The sequence below is a fragment of the Vulpes vulpes genome, chromosome 8 (genome assembly GCF_048418805.1).
Source record: "Vulpes vulpes isolate BD-2025 chromosome 8, VulVul3, whole genome shotgun sequence".
Lineage (NCBI taxonomy): Eukaryota > Metazoa > Chordata > Mammalia > Carnivora > Canidae > Vulpes > Vulpes vulpes.
Window position 1 is genome coordinate 3,306,646 of NC_132787.1, and position 15,423 is coordinate 3,322,068.

Genomic DNA, 15,423 nt, shown 5'->3' on the forward strand with positions numbered 1-15,423 from the left:
CTAATAAGGCATATTTAACATTACCCAGGGGCCCGTGCTAGCTCTGGAATCCTTATATGCTCAAGTCACCTTCCTTTCCTGGAACTCTATTCCCTAAAGAAATATTCTTCCTTCCAAATACAACACAAGGGCAAACTGTCACTCCTTTAAATTTCAGTTTCTGAAAATACTAAACCCTTCAAAACACTGGAGGCACAAAATATAGATAAAATAGACTCCATTTACTTCGGCTCTTCCATTTCAAGTTATTTTTCAATTCACCAAGATGTGTAAAATCCATCTGGTATAAAAGTCCAGAAGTACCTCTTTGATGATGGAGATCCTGCCAGGGACAACCGGGGGTGGGGCGAGGGGAAGCAAATGGCAGAACAATCTCGGAGAATTTCCTCTGAAGCAACAGCACTGCAGTGCCTGCAGCAGGGTGAAGGATGGCAGGAAGGCCTGCGTGCAGCCCAGAGGGGCTCAAACTAGGAAGGACAGAAATGAGAACAGGACAAAAAACCAAACTTCCCTTCTAAAAGGAAAAGTGAAGTAGGGCCATCCTAGAGCCAATGATTTCTAAGCATGGGATTTGAAAAGTCCCATTTCCATGTTTACACGGAGCCCTGGGTTATTTAAAACACATCTTGAAGGCACCTGGGTGGCTCAGTTGGTTAAGCACCTGACTACTGATTTTGGCTCAGGTCATGATCTCAGCCCCACGTCAGGCTCCACACTAAGCACAGAGTCTGCCTGAGATTCTCTCCCTCTCCCTCTCACACGGTTCGCACTCTCTCTCAATAAACAAATAAATAAAACTCTAAACAAGACAAAAGACACTTTGAAACAGGGGGATCGCTAACATCAAACACAATACTGCTTGGTGCCTGCCATAAAAGGACCTGAGCAGGTGAGTCTTACCACGAAAGCTGTAGGGCTTTACCAGCATTTCATCTGGTACTTACGGTGCTGCTTTTGCCTTTCGTTTTGTGAGCTCCACAGAGACAATCAGGAAATTTTTTTTAAGGCTAAAGATTGTTCTTTCCCTCCTACTTAGCCCTCAGGGTCCACTTCAAGGCAAGTATCCATAAAACTCAAGCCTCCTCAAGAGAACAGTAGTAGAGTTAACTCTAAATAATTTGAGAGTGAAATACCCAAGGGCTCCTTTCATAAACGCACCCGCAGAGATCCCAGATTTCTCTAGTGGTGGTGATTGCTAAGGGCTGCAAAGGCAGTGTGCAGTGTCTCCGTGTGGGCTGGTCAGCTCACTCCCTTACAGCATGGGACTAATGAGGCCCGAACCACAAGTCTGCCCCCATGAAGACCAAAGAGCTTGGCGCTGGACTGAAAAAACAAACAAACAAAAAAAAAAACAATGCTCCGTACACCGTGGGGTCCAAGAAATCATTTTCACATATTATGCCCAGAATTTTTGAGATGCAAGGGATTTCACAGATACAGTCCATTCATTTTATAGATTAGGAAATGTGGAGTCCTAAAAGCTTGGACAACTTGTCCCAGAATAAAAATCACAACCAAAGAGCTCTGACTCAACAACTCATATTTCTTTTATTATGACCAGTGTCAGTCACCCACCCTCCTCTCCTACTCTAACCCCCACTACTCCCAGCAGGAACAGTCTGGATCATCGAATAAAGCACATGCAAAGGCCAATGGTTTTGCTGGTTTAAGACTTTATTCACAATGTTTTCCTCAAGCTAGAATTCCTTTTCTCTCATTCCTTTCCTCTTCTCTCTCCCTGAATTGTCTCCAGTAAATGCTCACTCCTGTGTACAACCCTCTCACCGGCTGCAGCCTTCACCAATTTTTTCCCCTTGTGAACTCCTATAAGCCTTATCATGATCTTAGCTCACAGTTACCCACAACTTCATATGTTTCAGGCACTGTTCCAAGCACTGTGCTTCTATTAACTCATTTAATCTCTGAGACAACATATGAGGCAGGTATCATTATTCTTTCCTTTTAAGAGATGAGAAAACAGAGACACAGACATAATACAGCCTGCCCAAAGTTACACAGCTAGAAAATGACAAATCAGGATTCGAAGCACCCTGTTCACACTTGTTTTGGCTCTTAGTTATCACTGAATTGTACCTTATAAAATCCCAAAGGGAAAGGGTGGTGCCTTAAACTACTTCTCCATCCCTTTTACAAATGATAGGATTATACCTAAAAACTATAATGAGTTCAGATACCTGGAACCTCTTTGCTCTCACAGTCACACTCATTCTCAACCCTGAGTCACCCTCAGTTCCTATTTAGAGGACAAAGAATACTGCGAGAGATGCTTCCACATGGAAGCAACCCAAGTGTCCACTGAAAGATGAATGGATAAAGAAGATGTGGTATATACAATGGAATATTACTCAGCCATTAAAAAAGAATGATATCTTATCATTTGTAACAACATGGATGGACCTAGATGGCTTAATGCTGAGAGAAGTCAGACAAAAAAAAAAAAAGACAAAAACCATATGATTTCACTCATATGTAGAATCTAAGACAAACTATCAGCAGAAACAGACCATAAAGATAGAGAACTGATGTTTGCTAGAGGGTGGGAGGGCAATGGGGAGATGGGTAAAGTAGATGAAGGGGAGGGGGAGATACAGGCTTCCAGTTTGGGATGAACAGACCACAGGGATGAAAGGCACAACACAGGGAATACACTCAACGGTATGGTAATAGTGTTGTATGGTGACAGATGGCAGCTACACCTGTGGTGAGCACAGCATAACCTATACACTTGTCCAATCACTATGTTGTACACCTGAAACTAGTATAAAACTGCATGTCAACTATATTCCAATTGAAAAAAATGTATATATTGCAAGAGGAAGTGACTGAAGACGCAGACAATGCTTGTGACCTGACTGTACACCCCTGGGCTCTTCACAGGTCAAGCTGTCCAAGGCTAAGTCCTCTGCCTTTGCTTCCAGATCCTATTTCCTCCTGCCTTCTCCAAAACCATGATCCTTCAATGATCCAAGCTCCCCATCACATTCTCCATCTTTACTTTTCCTTTCCTACTTCTATATCTTCTTCCTTTTTATCGCCAGCCCTGCTCTCTCTCCATTGGCTTAAGATCCTCATTCTAGTCTCTGTTGTCCTGGTTCTATCCACAACTACAGTCTCTTCTTCTCTAAGGACTGGCCTTCTGCAATCTTTCTGCAACATTCTTTCTTTTAGGGATCTCATCTACTCAAAATAATCTGAACATGGGTGATTTTTCAAATTTTGATCACCAGCCCTAACTGTTCTCCTGAGTCTCATAACTGCCTATCACCACTTCAAAATTAAAGCATGTAAAACCACTCCTCTCTTTACTTCCCAAACTGATTCTTTCCCTTGGCTTTCTTAATTCTGTTATTAGAACCATCATTTTTCCAGCTAACTAGCAACAGATCTTGGTCATCTTTGCCCTGTCATCCTTTGTTGTCCTTGCCCAACCAGTCACCAGCCTTACTAATTCTTCTTTCTTCCAAGTTTCTATTTTCAACAGTGTCACCTGCATCCCGGACCTACTCTAAAAGCCTCCACTTGTAGACCAGTCCTCAGTCCACCAGGTGCATCTCTGCTTCTATTACGCCATTTCCCTCCCTCAAACCTACCAGAATTATAGGAGACGATCCAAACTTCTTCCACTCCACTGCCATTCAAGATCTTCTACAATCTTACACTTGTCAAATGTTCTCTTCTACTCTTCCTACAAGAACATCTACTCTGGTGACTGTTTTTTGTTTTGATTTTCTAGGCTTTTTTTTTTTAAAGGGAGAACATAATAAACTATATAGATCTCAAGTGCACAGAGATTGGTTATTTGCACATATATATACATGGGTGTACCCACTGCTCAGCTTAAGTTATAGAAGATTGATTCCAGCATGCCAGACAGCTCTCTTGAGCTGATAACAGTAACAACCACCACCACGACTGGCCCAGCAAAGGCTAGTCTGTCATCTATCTCCGTAGATTAGTTTGGGCGGTTCCTGAACTTCATGGAAGTAGAATATAGAATACTCTTCAGGGTCTGGCTTCTTTCATTCAACATTCTTTCTGTGAAATTTATCTTTGTTGTGTGTGTATGGATAGTTCCCTCTTTTTATTGCTGGGTAGTATTTCATGTATGAATCCAGCCGTTTATCCATTTTAGCTTGACAGACATTTAGGTTGTTTATTATTCCAGGCTATCATGGATAAAAGCTGCTAAGGTTTTTGCACATGTTTTTCGTGTTCATTTTTTTTCAGGTATAAATAGGAGTGGAATGCTGGGCTCAAAAGAGGGCACGTGTTTATCTGGCTTTGGTAATAACTCCAGAAATGTAAGAGGGTTCCAGTTGCTCTCTATCTTCACCGGACTTAGAAAGGAGTCTTCTTTATTTCACCCTTTTTAATAGGTATGTATACAGGCATTGCATAGTTTTTAAAAAAATAATTTATTGAGGTGAAATTTATAAAACATAAAATTATCCATTTTAAAGTGAACAACTCAGAGGCAATTAGTACACTCACAATGTAGTGCAATTACCACATCTATTTAGTTCCAAAACATTTCCATCACGACAGAGTAAAAACTCCTTTACCCATTAATTAGTTTCTCTTCATTCCTCTCCGTGTCCATCCCCCACCCCTGCCCTGAGCTCCTGGCAACCATCAGTCTGTGTTCTCTCTTAATCTATTCTGGATATGCATACGAATGGAATTTTACAATAAGTAATCTTTTGGGTCTGGTTTCTTTTTCACTTAGCATAATGTTTTTGTTTTTTGATATTTTATTTGTTTGAGAGAGAAAGAGTAGGCGAGCAGGGTTGGGGGGCAGAGAGGGAGGGACAAGCAGACTCCACTCTGAGTGGGGAGCCCATAGTGGGGCTCCATCTCAAAGGACCCTGAGATCACAACCTGAGCCAAAACCAAGAATGGGACACTTAACTAACTGACTGAGCCCCCCAGGTGCCCCCTAGCATAACCTTTTTGAAGTTTATCCATACTGTAGGATGCATCATATCAGTACTTCACTCCTTTCTATGGATGAATAATGTTTCATTTTATGTGTTATAATTTGTTTATTCATGCATCCATGGGTGGACATTTGAGGTCTTTCTGTTTTTGGGCTATTATGAATAGTGTATGCACAGGTACTTATTTTAGTTCCTGTTTTCAATTCTTATGAGTACATGCCTAGGAGTGGAATTGCAGGGTCATATGTGACAGCATGTTTAATTCTTTGAGGAAATGCCAAACTTTTTCCACAGTGGCTGAGCCATTTTACATTTAAAACAGCAATATAAAGATCCAATTTCTCTATATCCTAGTCAACACTTATTTTCCTTTTTAAATTTTTTTTTAATTTAAAAAAATTTTATTACAGTATTACAGCCATCCTTGTGGGTGTGAGTAGTGTCTTGTTGTGGGTTTTGATTTGCATTTCTCTAATGACTCAGGAGGTTGAGCATTTTTTTCATGTTTGCCAGCTTACTGAAGTTTTAATTTGCTTTTCTCTGATGATATTGAGCATCTTTTCATATGCTTATTGACCATTTAGATAGATATCCTCCTTTGTGAAATGCCAGTTTAGGTTTTTAAGTCTTTGGCCACTTTTTTCTATTGGGTCACCTGCATTTTCTTATTGATTTGTGGGAGTTCTTTGGCTATTTTCCATACAAGTCATTTGTCAGATATATCTCAAACGTCCTTCTTTTTACTTTCTTAATGCTGTCTTTTAATAAAAAGTAGTTCTTATTTTGCTAAAATCCAACCTATCTTTTCTTTCATGTTTTCTTTGTTCTGAGAAATCTTTGTTTATCCCAAGGTCATGCAGCAATTAGCCTATTTTCTTCTAGAAGTTTCATTGTTTTGTCTTTTTAATTTAGATTTCAAATAATTTGGAATTGATTTTTGTATATATAAGATAGAGGTCTAGGTTCCTTTTTTCCCCTCCTTACAAGGATATCTAATTGACCCTGTATCACTCAATAAAAGGCTGGTCACTATTATTTTCATTGACTTCTAAATATATTTTCATTTTCTTGTTTTAAATCTCCTGAAATCTTTCTTTCCTTTTTATATAAGTTCTATTCATCCATTAAAACCAGGTTAAATTCTTCTCCTGAGGAAACTGTCTCGCAAAAAAGTAAAAAATAAACTTTTTAGATTTAGAAGGAACTTAAGAGACTATCTAGTCCAACTTTCCTTACTTTACAGATAAGAGAATTTTTCAGTAAGCAAGAAAGCCTGAGTTGTCTAATTGCTAATTAGTGGCAGAGGTAGAGCTAGGGCACAGGTCTCTTGGCCTCCAACATAATGCTCTTTTCAACATACTACACAATCTCTCAGGCAATGCATCTTGCCCATCTTATCACCCCAGTCTCAGCTTTCTTCCTCTTGCAGTGCTAAGATGAGACACCCAGCCCAGATAATGAAGGAACAATAAAAGTGACTTTTAGCCCTAACAGTCCTGAAAGAGACTGAACTTGACTCAAAGTTGGGGAAGGAGATTATTAGGATTCTCTTCTCTTGGTCATCCAGAAGGATTATGACCTTAAAATATCAGCTGTGGCCTGTACCCACAACTAGAAATAAATCTAAATTAAGGGGAGAGGGATAGAAGAGGGAAGGAAAACTGGCTTTACATGGTTGTAACAGGGATGAAGAAAGAGAAGTCATCCAGGAGTTGTTAACAGAAACGTTATAGGCAAGGATACTCAAGAAAAATGTTAAAAGGAGGGTCAAATAGCAAGTAGTATTAAAAACTTGTCTGACTTGAAAAAAAAGAACAAAGTTGGGGGGGGGCTTATACTTTACAATAGCAACAATTACTACAAAGATACAGTCAACAAAGTAGCGTGGTACTGATGAAGGATAAAAGCAGAAAAATGTTCACCTGTAGCCCAGAAGGTTGACTTACAGCCTGTATAGTTCTGATAAGGATCAAATAGGTGTTGGTTGCTATGTTCTTAAAGTCTCATGACTGCCTGTAAATCCCACCAATGTTAATATTGAACTGAACAATAAGCACCAGAGAAATCTTGAACAAGTAGTTTTACAAGTAGAAATTCAAAGAAAGGATGCCTGGGTGGCTCATCAGTTAAGCATCTGCCTTTAGCTCAGGTCATGATCCCAGGGTCCTGGAATCAAGCCCCATGTGTAGCTCCCTGCTCAGTGGGAAGCCTGCTTCTCCTTCTGCCCTTCCCCTCTACTTGAGTTCTCTCTCTCTCTAATAAGTAAAATCTTTTTTAAAAAAAGAAATTTAAAGAAGACATTTATGATCTAATACTCCCTGCATGACCTCACCCCCTTAAGCACTAAGCATATAATGACCAAAACAAAAATGCAGCTCTTTTTGCCCATGGGTCCTGTCCCATGCTATTTAAATAAACTAAGTTGCATCAGACAACATCTCGAGAATTCTTTCTTGGTTATTGGAGTCGATGATCCTGTAATAGTACTGGCATAAAGACAGACACATAGACCAATGGAATAGAAAGCCCAGAAACAAAACCTCACATATATGGTCAAATGATTTTCAACAAAGGTGAAGCCTCTTCAATGAGGAAAAGGATAGGTTTTTCAATAAGCGGTGCTGGGGAAAACTAGATATCTACATGCAGAAGAATGAAGTTGGACATTTATCTTACACTATACACAAAAATTAACTCAAAATGGATCAAATATCTAAATGTAAGAGCTAAACTTTTAAAACTCCCTAGAAGAAAATGTAGAGGGAAAGCTTCATGACATTGGATTTGGCAAGGATTTCTCACATATGACACCAAAAGCACAGAAACAACAAAACAGATATATTGAACTTCATCAAATAAACACCTTCGTGCCTCAAAGGATACTATACAAGAGAGTAAAAAGGGAACCCACAGAATGGAAGAAAGTATTTGCAAATCATGTACCTCATGAGAGATCAATATTCAGACTATATTTAAAAGAATCCTGTAACTCAACAACAAAAAACAAACAACCTGATTAAAGATGGACAAGGAGGTGGCACCTGGTGGTGCAGTCGGTTGAGTATCCAACTCTTGGTTTCTGCTCAAGTTATGATCTTAGCATTGTGAGATCAAGCCCCCTGTCTAGATCCACACTCAGTGTGGAGTCTGCTTAAGATTCTCACTGTCCCTCCCTCTGATCCCTCCCTCCACTCTCTCTCTCTCAAATAAATAAATGGGGGCATCTGGCTGGCTCAGCCAGTTAAGCATCTGCCTTCAGCTCAGGCCATGATTCCAGGGTCCTGGGATCCGGCCCCATTTCAGGCTCCCTGCTCAGCGGGGAGCTTATTTCTCCTTCTCCTTCTGCCTGCGGCTATCCTCCTGCCCCCATCAAACAAATAAATAAAATCTTAAAATAAATAAATAAATCCTTTAAAAAATGGACAGAGGATTTGAATAGACATTTCTGCAAAGTAGACATACAGGTGGCCAATAAGTACACAAAAAGATGCACAGCATCACTAACCATTAGAGAAATGCTCAAACTTTACACTCACCAGAGTGGCTATTATAAAACAAAACAAAACAGAAAATAACAAGTGTTGGCAAGAATGTGGAAAAATTGGAACCCTTGTGCTGCTGTATGGCAGTTCCTCAAACAATTAGACATAAAATTACCACAAGATTCAGCAATTCCACTTTTAGGATTATACCCAGAAGAACTGAAAGCAAGGACTCGAACAAATATTTGTACACCCATGGTCACTGTAGCATTTATTCACAATAGCCAAAAGGTGAAAGCAATCCAACATGGATAAATGAATGGATAAACAAGATGTGCTATATTCATGCAATGGAATATTATTCAGCCTTAAAAAGGAAGGAAATTCTGGGGGTGCCTGGTAGCTCAGTCACTAAGCATTTGCCTTTGGCTCAGGTCATAATCTTGGGGTCATGGGATCAAGACCCATTTTGGGTTCCCTTCTTTGTGGGGAGTCTGCTTCTCCCTCTCCTTCTTGCCCCTCTCCCTATTCATGCTCCTTCTCTCTCTAAAAAACATCTTTAAAAAAAAAGGTAGGAAATTCTAGCACATGCTATAACATGAATGACCCTGAAAACATCATGCTAAGTGAAATATACCAGACTCAAAAGGACAAATACTGGGGGCACCTGGATGGCTCAGTCAGTTAAGTGTATGCCTTTGGCTAAAGTCATGATCAAGTCATGATTTGGGGGTCCTGGAATGGAGCTGGCACTGGGCTCCCTGCTCAGAAGGGAGTCTGCTTCTTCCTCTCCCTCTGCTCCCCACCCCCATGCTCCTAAACACACACACACTCTCTCTCAAATAAATAAATAAAATACATTTTTAAAAAAAAATAACAAAACGGAACACCTGGGTGGCTCAGCAGTTGAGCATCTGCCTTTGGCTCAGGGGGTGATCCTGGAGTCCCAGGATCAAGTCCCATATTGGGATCCCTGCAGGGAGCCTGCTTCTCCCTCTGCCTATGTCTCTGCCTCTCTCTCAGTGTCTCTCATGAATAAATAAATAAAATCTTTTAATTAAAAAAAAAGACAAATACTGTATGAGTCCACTTTCATGAGGTACCTAGAGTCAAACACATAGAGACAAAAAGTAGAACAGTGGTTATTTGGAGCTAGAAGGATGGAGCAATGGGAAATTATTTAAATGAGTACAGGGTTTCAGTTTGGGAGGATGAAAAAGTCTGCAGGTGGACATTAATGACAGATGTCCAATAATGTGAATGCACTTAACACCAATGAATTATTCATTTAAGATGATAAATTTTATATTACGTAAATTTTACAATTTTTTAAAAAACAAAAAGAGCAAATGATACATTTACTGTGCTCCCTAATATATGCCAGAAACTGTACTGATGATCAATGTAGCTCTCTGCCTTCAGGGACATTTAAAGTCTTCTGGGGGTGGCAGACAAATAAACAAAGTACAGTGTGATAAGTCCAATAAAGTAAAATAGGCTTTTATAGATATACACAAGCAGGACACCTAATCTAGTTTGGAGATATCAAGGAAGGCTTTCTGGAGAAAGTGACAACTCAGCTAAAGCCTGAAGGATGGCTGGTGGAGTAGCAGAATGGCAGGAAAATGGATAGAGCTTTGCAGGAAGAAGAAACAGCATACACAAGAGACCACAGACAAGCCGCTGGGTACTGCCAACAGGTCAGTGTAAGCAGACTTCAGAAAATTAACAGATAAGCAGCTGTCACATCAGGAAGGCAAAGACGTTATCATGGGAAGTTCTGATTTTATCCTGAAGGCAATAAGGAGATACTGAAGGTTTTTAAATAGGGAACGACTTGATCAAAGTTGCACTTCCAGCTACTGCGTACAGAATGAGGTGGGCAGTGGGGAGATGGGGTGGGCGAGGAGCAAGATCTGAGTGAAGAAGGCCAGGTGGAAGACCTTCGTAGTGATTCAGGTGAGAGACTATGACAGCCTGAACCAGGCTGCAGCAAGCAGGGAGGATATACCAAACAGTCCTGTTGACTAATTGAAGTGGGAAGTAGAAGGAAAATCGACAAAGAGGTCCAGGTTTTTGTCATGGGCAAACGGATGGAAGGTAGTAAAAATCACTGAGAAACTAAGATGTGATGCATACCTTGGGGGTTAAGATGATGACTTCACTTTTAAATATGTTGAGTCTGAGTTGCTTTGGTACATCCAAATGGACACGCTAAATAGGCAGTAGATACGTGGCTCTGAAGTTCAAGGGAAAAGACTTAACTATAAGAACTAAAAGGAGAGAAGTTTGGCAGAGAGCTATAGCTAGCCCCTGAGAACCGCCAGCCAGCTCTCTGCATGTTGATATATAGCTCTTTTGGAATCAGCCAGAGGAGCAGCTCTGCGCTGGGAGGAAGGTGGGCGGCTCTTATCACCAAAGAGAAAAATGCAGCCAGATGGATGGAGTTTACACTGTCCCCACTCCCTAGGCCCCTCCTTCCTCAAGTGACAACTAGATGCTAGGCTGCCAATTTTCTTTGTCACTTACAGATTTCATTTTGGGAAATCATATAACAGTTCTAGAAATTGAAATAAAAACAATTTTGTCAAACCTTAGTTTTACTCATTTGAGACAAAAAAAATTGTAGCCCTAACCCTCTCTTGATAACATCAAATCTGGCTCTGCCTTCTACAGGATCTTATGGCCCATCCTCACCCTGGCGACTGTCAGCATCCATGCTGAGAGCTGCCTTGTGCATTCTTCTGGCTTTCCACCTCATGAGGCCACTGTGAGGTTTGTTCTTCCTAAGCCTCACTCACACCTATCAAACTTTTCTCGAAGCTGATCTATTTTTGCCTCTGATTCTCAATAACTGGTCCCTTCCTACTCCCTTTGAGATAGTCACTCTTCAATGATTTGTATCTATGTCTTTCCACAGATACCTTTTGAAAGGTTTGCTTATGGGATATTTTGCAAAGAGGCCTAATATGGATATAAACATAAGACTGACCATGATAAATAAGTAACTCTATCAGGAGGGGCTTGTGAAGCACACTTTGACTACATGAATATTTTGATACAAAATGGTATTTAAAATGCAGTCAAAACCAATTATTATAGTGATTATAAATGGATCCAAAAGTTTCTCTGAGCAGGTCCCCTCAGCCCAAAATGAAGAGAGAATTCCATCTTGTCTATGTATCCATACAAAAGCATAAAGCCTACTCGTCTATCAAGATATGACCCAGTTAAGAGGCCTTGAGACTTCCCTCTTCCTGGCCCTAGAGACACTACAAGTCAGAATTTTCCTCTATTTTATCAGTTAACCTCTATCGCCAATTTTTTTTTTTTTCAAATTTAACTGGCTTTCTGTGTTTCCTTTATTTCTTCCACAAGGCACAGGAGCCTTTCTCCTTTATATCCCAACACACTAAACCCTTGGTAGACTCTGGCTGTTGTTACCCCACATCTATTGTCATGCTCTTTGCTAGTCAAGTTACAGTGCAAACAGTGTTTTCTTGTTCACTGCGTTACAACTGAAAATTGTGATTGGGGGTTCTCTACTTCTTTTGCCTCAATTCCAACATGCACATTAGATTTCAACCTCAATTTCCTATGCCTTCCTTTCAGTCATATTGAGACACTCTTAGCCACCAGTTTGGTCCTTCCTTCCTCCCAGCCCCAGTGGTCTAAAGGGAGAGCAGATGTGGTCTTATTTTCCACTAGATTGTTTGTGTTTTCCAAGGTACTAAACTATGGAGACATGTTAAACATCTAGGAAACAAAAGCCACTTGATAGGTGTTCATACTTCTAAGGAAGACCAAAACCTCTGGGGAAGATGCATTTTGCTCCAAGTATCTTAGGCTTCCAGTAAAACTCCAGAGCCCAAATAAGAAACTCACTGTACACACTCCCAAAGAGATTTACTGGACATGGTGGGAACAGGAAAAATCTTTCCATATGAAGGAATATGGTTGGGGATGGAAGGAGAAAGTAGCAGTACACACAAAAAAGATAATTATTTTAAAAATGTTGTTATGGGGGCAGCCCAGGTGGCTCAGCGGTTTAGCGCCGCCTTCAGCCCAGGGTGTGATCTTGGAGACCACCTGGGATCAAGACCTGGGATCAAGTCCCACGTCAGAAAAAAAAAAAAAAGTCCCATGTCAGACTCTCTGCATGGAGCCTGCTTCTCCCTCTGCCTGTGACTCTGCCTCTCTCTTTCTCTCTCCTCTCTGTGTATTCTCATGAATAAATAAATAAATAAATAAATCTTAAAAAAATAATAAAAAAATAAAATGTTGTTATAGTTATACAACTGAGGAAAAAAATCAACACATCCCATAGTTCATGTTGTTTTTCTTATTTACAACTATACAGTCAATCAGCTTAAATCAGCTGAATATATTTGGGGTAGAGATTCACTACTTCTAACCAAAAATCCCAAGATTTTAAGTTTTGCCTCTACTGTATAATGACTATCAGACCAGTAAAACGACAAAGAAAGTACAAGGGTTAAAATACAATGTCTAATAAGTAGAAATTGCACAGTAAATATTAGTTAATACCACTTGTATCATCTGTTAAAATTTTTTCATTTCATTCAACCTTCATAAGATAAATAAAAATCCAAAGCAATGTCTGACAACTATTGCATAAAGCTTGATGAACAAAGATGACATCACTGTGGAAAAAAATTATTGGTGGGCAGTCAGTGGCATGAAATATTAAGTATAAATTTTCATTTTTCAGTTAGTATTATTTTTAAAATGTGGATATAAAAGGTAGTTAAGGAGTATCAGTACATCATGTGTACAAAAGACAAAAGTAGACCAATGTAGGCAAGATAGTCTCTATTACTTTTAGACTACCTACAGCCAGAGGCATGCCTGGCAACTTTAACTGGGGAGTGAAGATGACTGTCTCTCAACAGAGAAAGAGATGGCGGAAACGCCTGCTGGACTTAAAACATCTTTCACAACTGAGGATGAAGGTATGGACTATGATAACATCAGCATCACAGGCTTGTATTACTTTCATTTGCATATACTTTTTCTACATCATAGAGAATTTAGAAGTTAAGGCACAATATTTCACAGCGGGCCTTATCTCTGCCATCTTTAGAAATATGGCATTTGACTATATAATAAGGGTTATAAGCCTTCTACTCTCTATGATTGGTAAGATTCTAGCCCATATGCTTCTATACAGCTTGATAATTTCCAATCATTAATAGTTTTGGACAGCTGACACTTTTGCTCTAGAGTTTTGTTTTTCTTTTAATTATGACATCCGATCCCTCTACCACATCCTCCAAAAGAGAAACAATCCTAGACCAAGATTGAGAAACTGAGATTATAATTCGGATATTGTCACTGACCAGCTGTACGGCCCTTAATAATTCAATTCATTTATCCAAGCCTTGGTCTTATTTATAAAAGAAGGGAGGTAAGTGAAACTGTTTATAGAGCCAGGTTTGCAGTTTGTCAGCTAATTGTCCTTGGGCAAATTACATCTTAGGGAGCCTCCACTTCTCCATTTAAGGGTTAAGTGAGATAATGTATGTGAAGTAGGACTCAGTAAATAAACAATGATAATTAAATACTACCAATAATAACAGCATATAATAACATGGAGCATTTACTACATGTGCTAGGCATAGTACTAAAAGCTTTTATATAATCTTTTTGATCTTTCCAACAACTCTGTAAGGTATGTATTGTCATTATTCCTTATTTTTTTTAAAGATTTTATTTACTTATTCATGAGAGACAGGGAGAGAGAGAGGCAGAGCCACAGGCAGAGGGAGAAGCAGGCTCCATGCAGGGAGCCCAATGTGGGACTCGATCCTGGGACTCCAGGATCACGCCCTGGGCCAAAGGCAGACACTCAACTACTGAGCCACCCAGGTGCCCCATTATTCCACATTATTGATGAGAAAACTGAAGCAGAGAGATTAAGTAACTTGCCTGAGATCAGATTGGGATTCATATCCAAGGTGTTTGGCTCTAGGGTCTGTGTTGTTAACCATTTCACTATACAACTCCTCATTAGCACTCTTTTCCTCCTCTGCACCTCTTCAAAGATCCTTTGCAGTTCTATGATTCCATAAACATAAATTTATTAGCTGCCCTGGACTCTGACAGGCTAAGCAAAGTTGGCTCCTCTGACAGAATTATCGAGATTCTAAACATATAGGCTTAAATCAGAAAGAACTATGTGTTGAATAAAGGAATGAACACAGAGACTAAACAGAGGTCTAGTACTATTCTGATGATCCCTACCACAACCATGACCGAGAATTCATCCATTCAATATGTGCTTCTTGAGTGTCTCCTATGTGGTACTGGAAAGGTTAGAACTGAGAAGACTGATAATCATAACACATTCTAAGTCACTATCTGTCAGTCATGTAAAGGAGACTCCTGCACTAGATGGTAGAAAGTTGGATTAAAATTTTAAAGCTTAAAAAAAAATTTAAAGCTTTTTGTTTTCAATCAGTGGAAGTCTTTTCCAAATAAAATGCTGGATGTCAATACTATAAATAAAAGTATCTTTGTTCAAACTGAAGCAGGGCCCAAGGTCTACCTCACTCCTCCCAGATCACCCCTGAACACGTTTCTACAGAGTGTTAGGATGGCCCCAAAACTATTACACAAAACAATGACTGGGTCTCTTTCAACTCCAGAATTCAATGGACAACTCCTAGAACAATGGATCTGGGATTGCTCGCTAATAAAGTTCACTTGATATGGACGTACAACAATATATGAAAGTGGTTATGTGCCTGCCTGCAAAGCTGGTGCAGTAGCCATGAAGATTAGGATAGTATTTATTGTCAGGCAACTTTATAAACATTACCTTTAATCCTCACAACAACCTAATAAGACTGGTATTGACAGCTTCATTTTACAAGTGAGGAGAGAGAGACTCAAAGAAAAAAATAGGAATTCGCAAGGTCACACAGGAAGTAGCCTCTCTCCAAAGCCCACGTGCTTTCCCT

The 15,423-nt window shown here is 39.8% G+C and overlaps 1 protein-coding gene across 1 annotated transcript in view; it reads right to left on the minus strand.

Moving 5' to 3' along the window:
• Positions 1–15,423, minus strand: part of SCN8A (sodium voltage-gated channel alpha subunit 8) — a 176,569-nt gene that overhangs the window by 121,908 nt on the left and 39,238 nt on the right. The gene's annotated exons all lie outside the window — the stretch shown is intronic.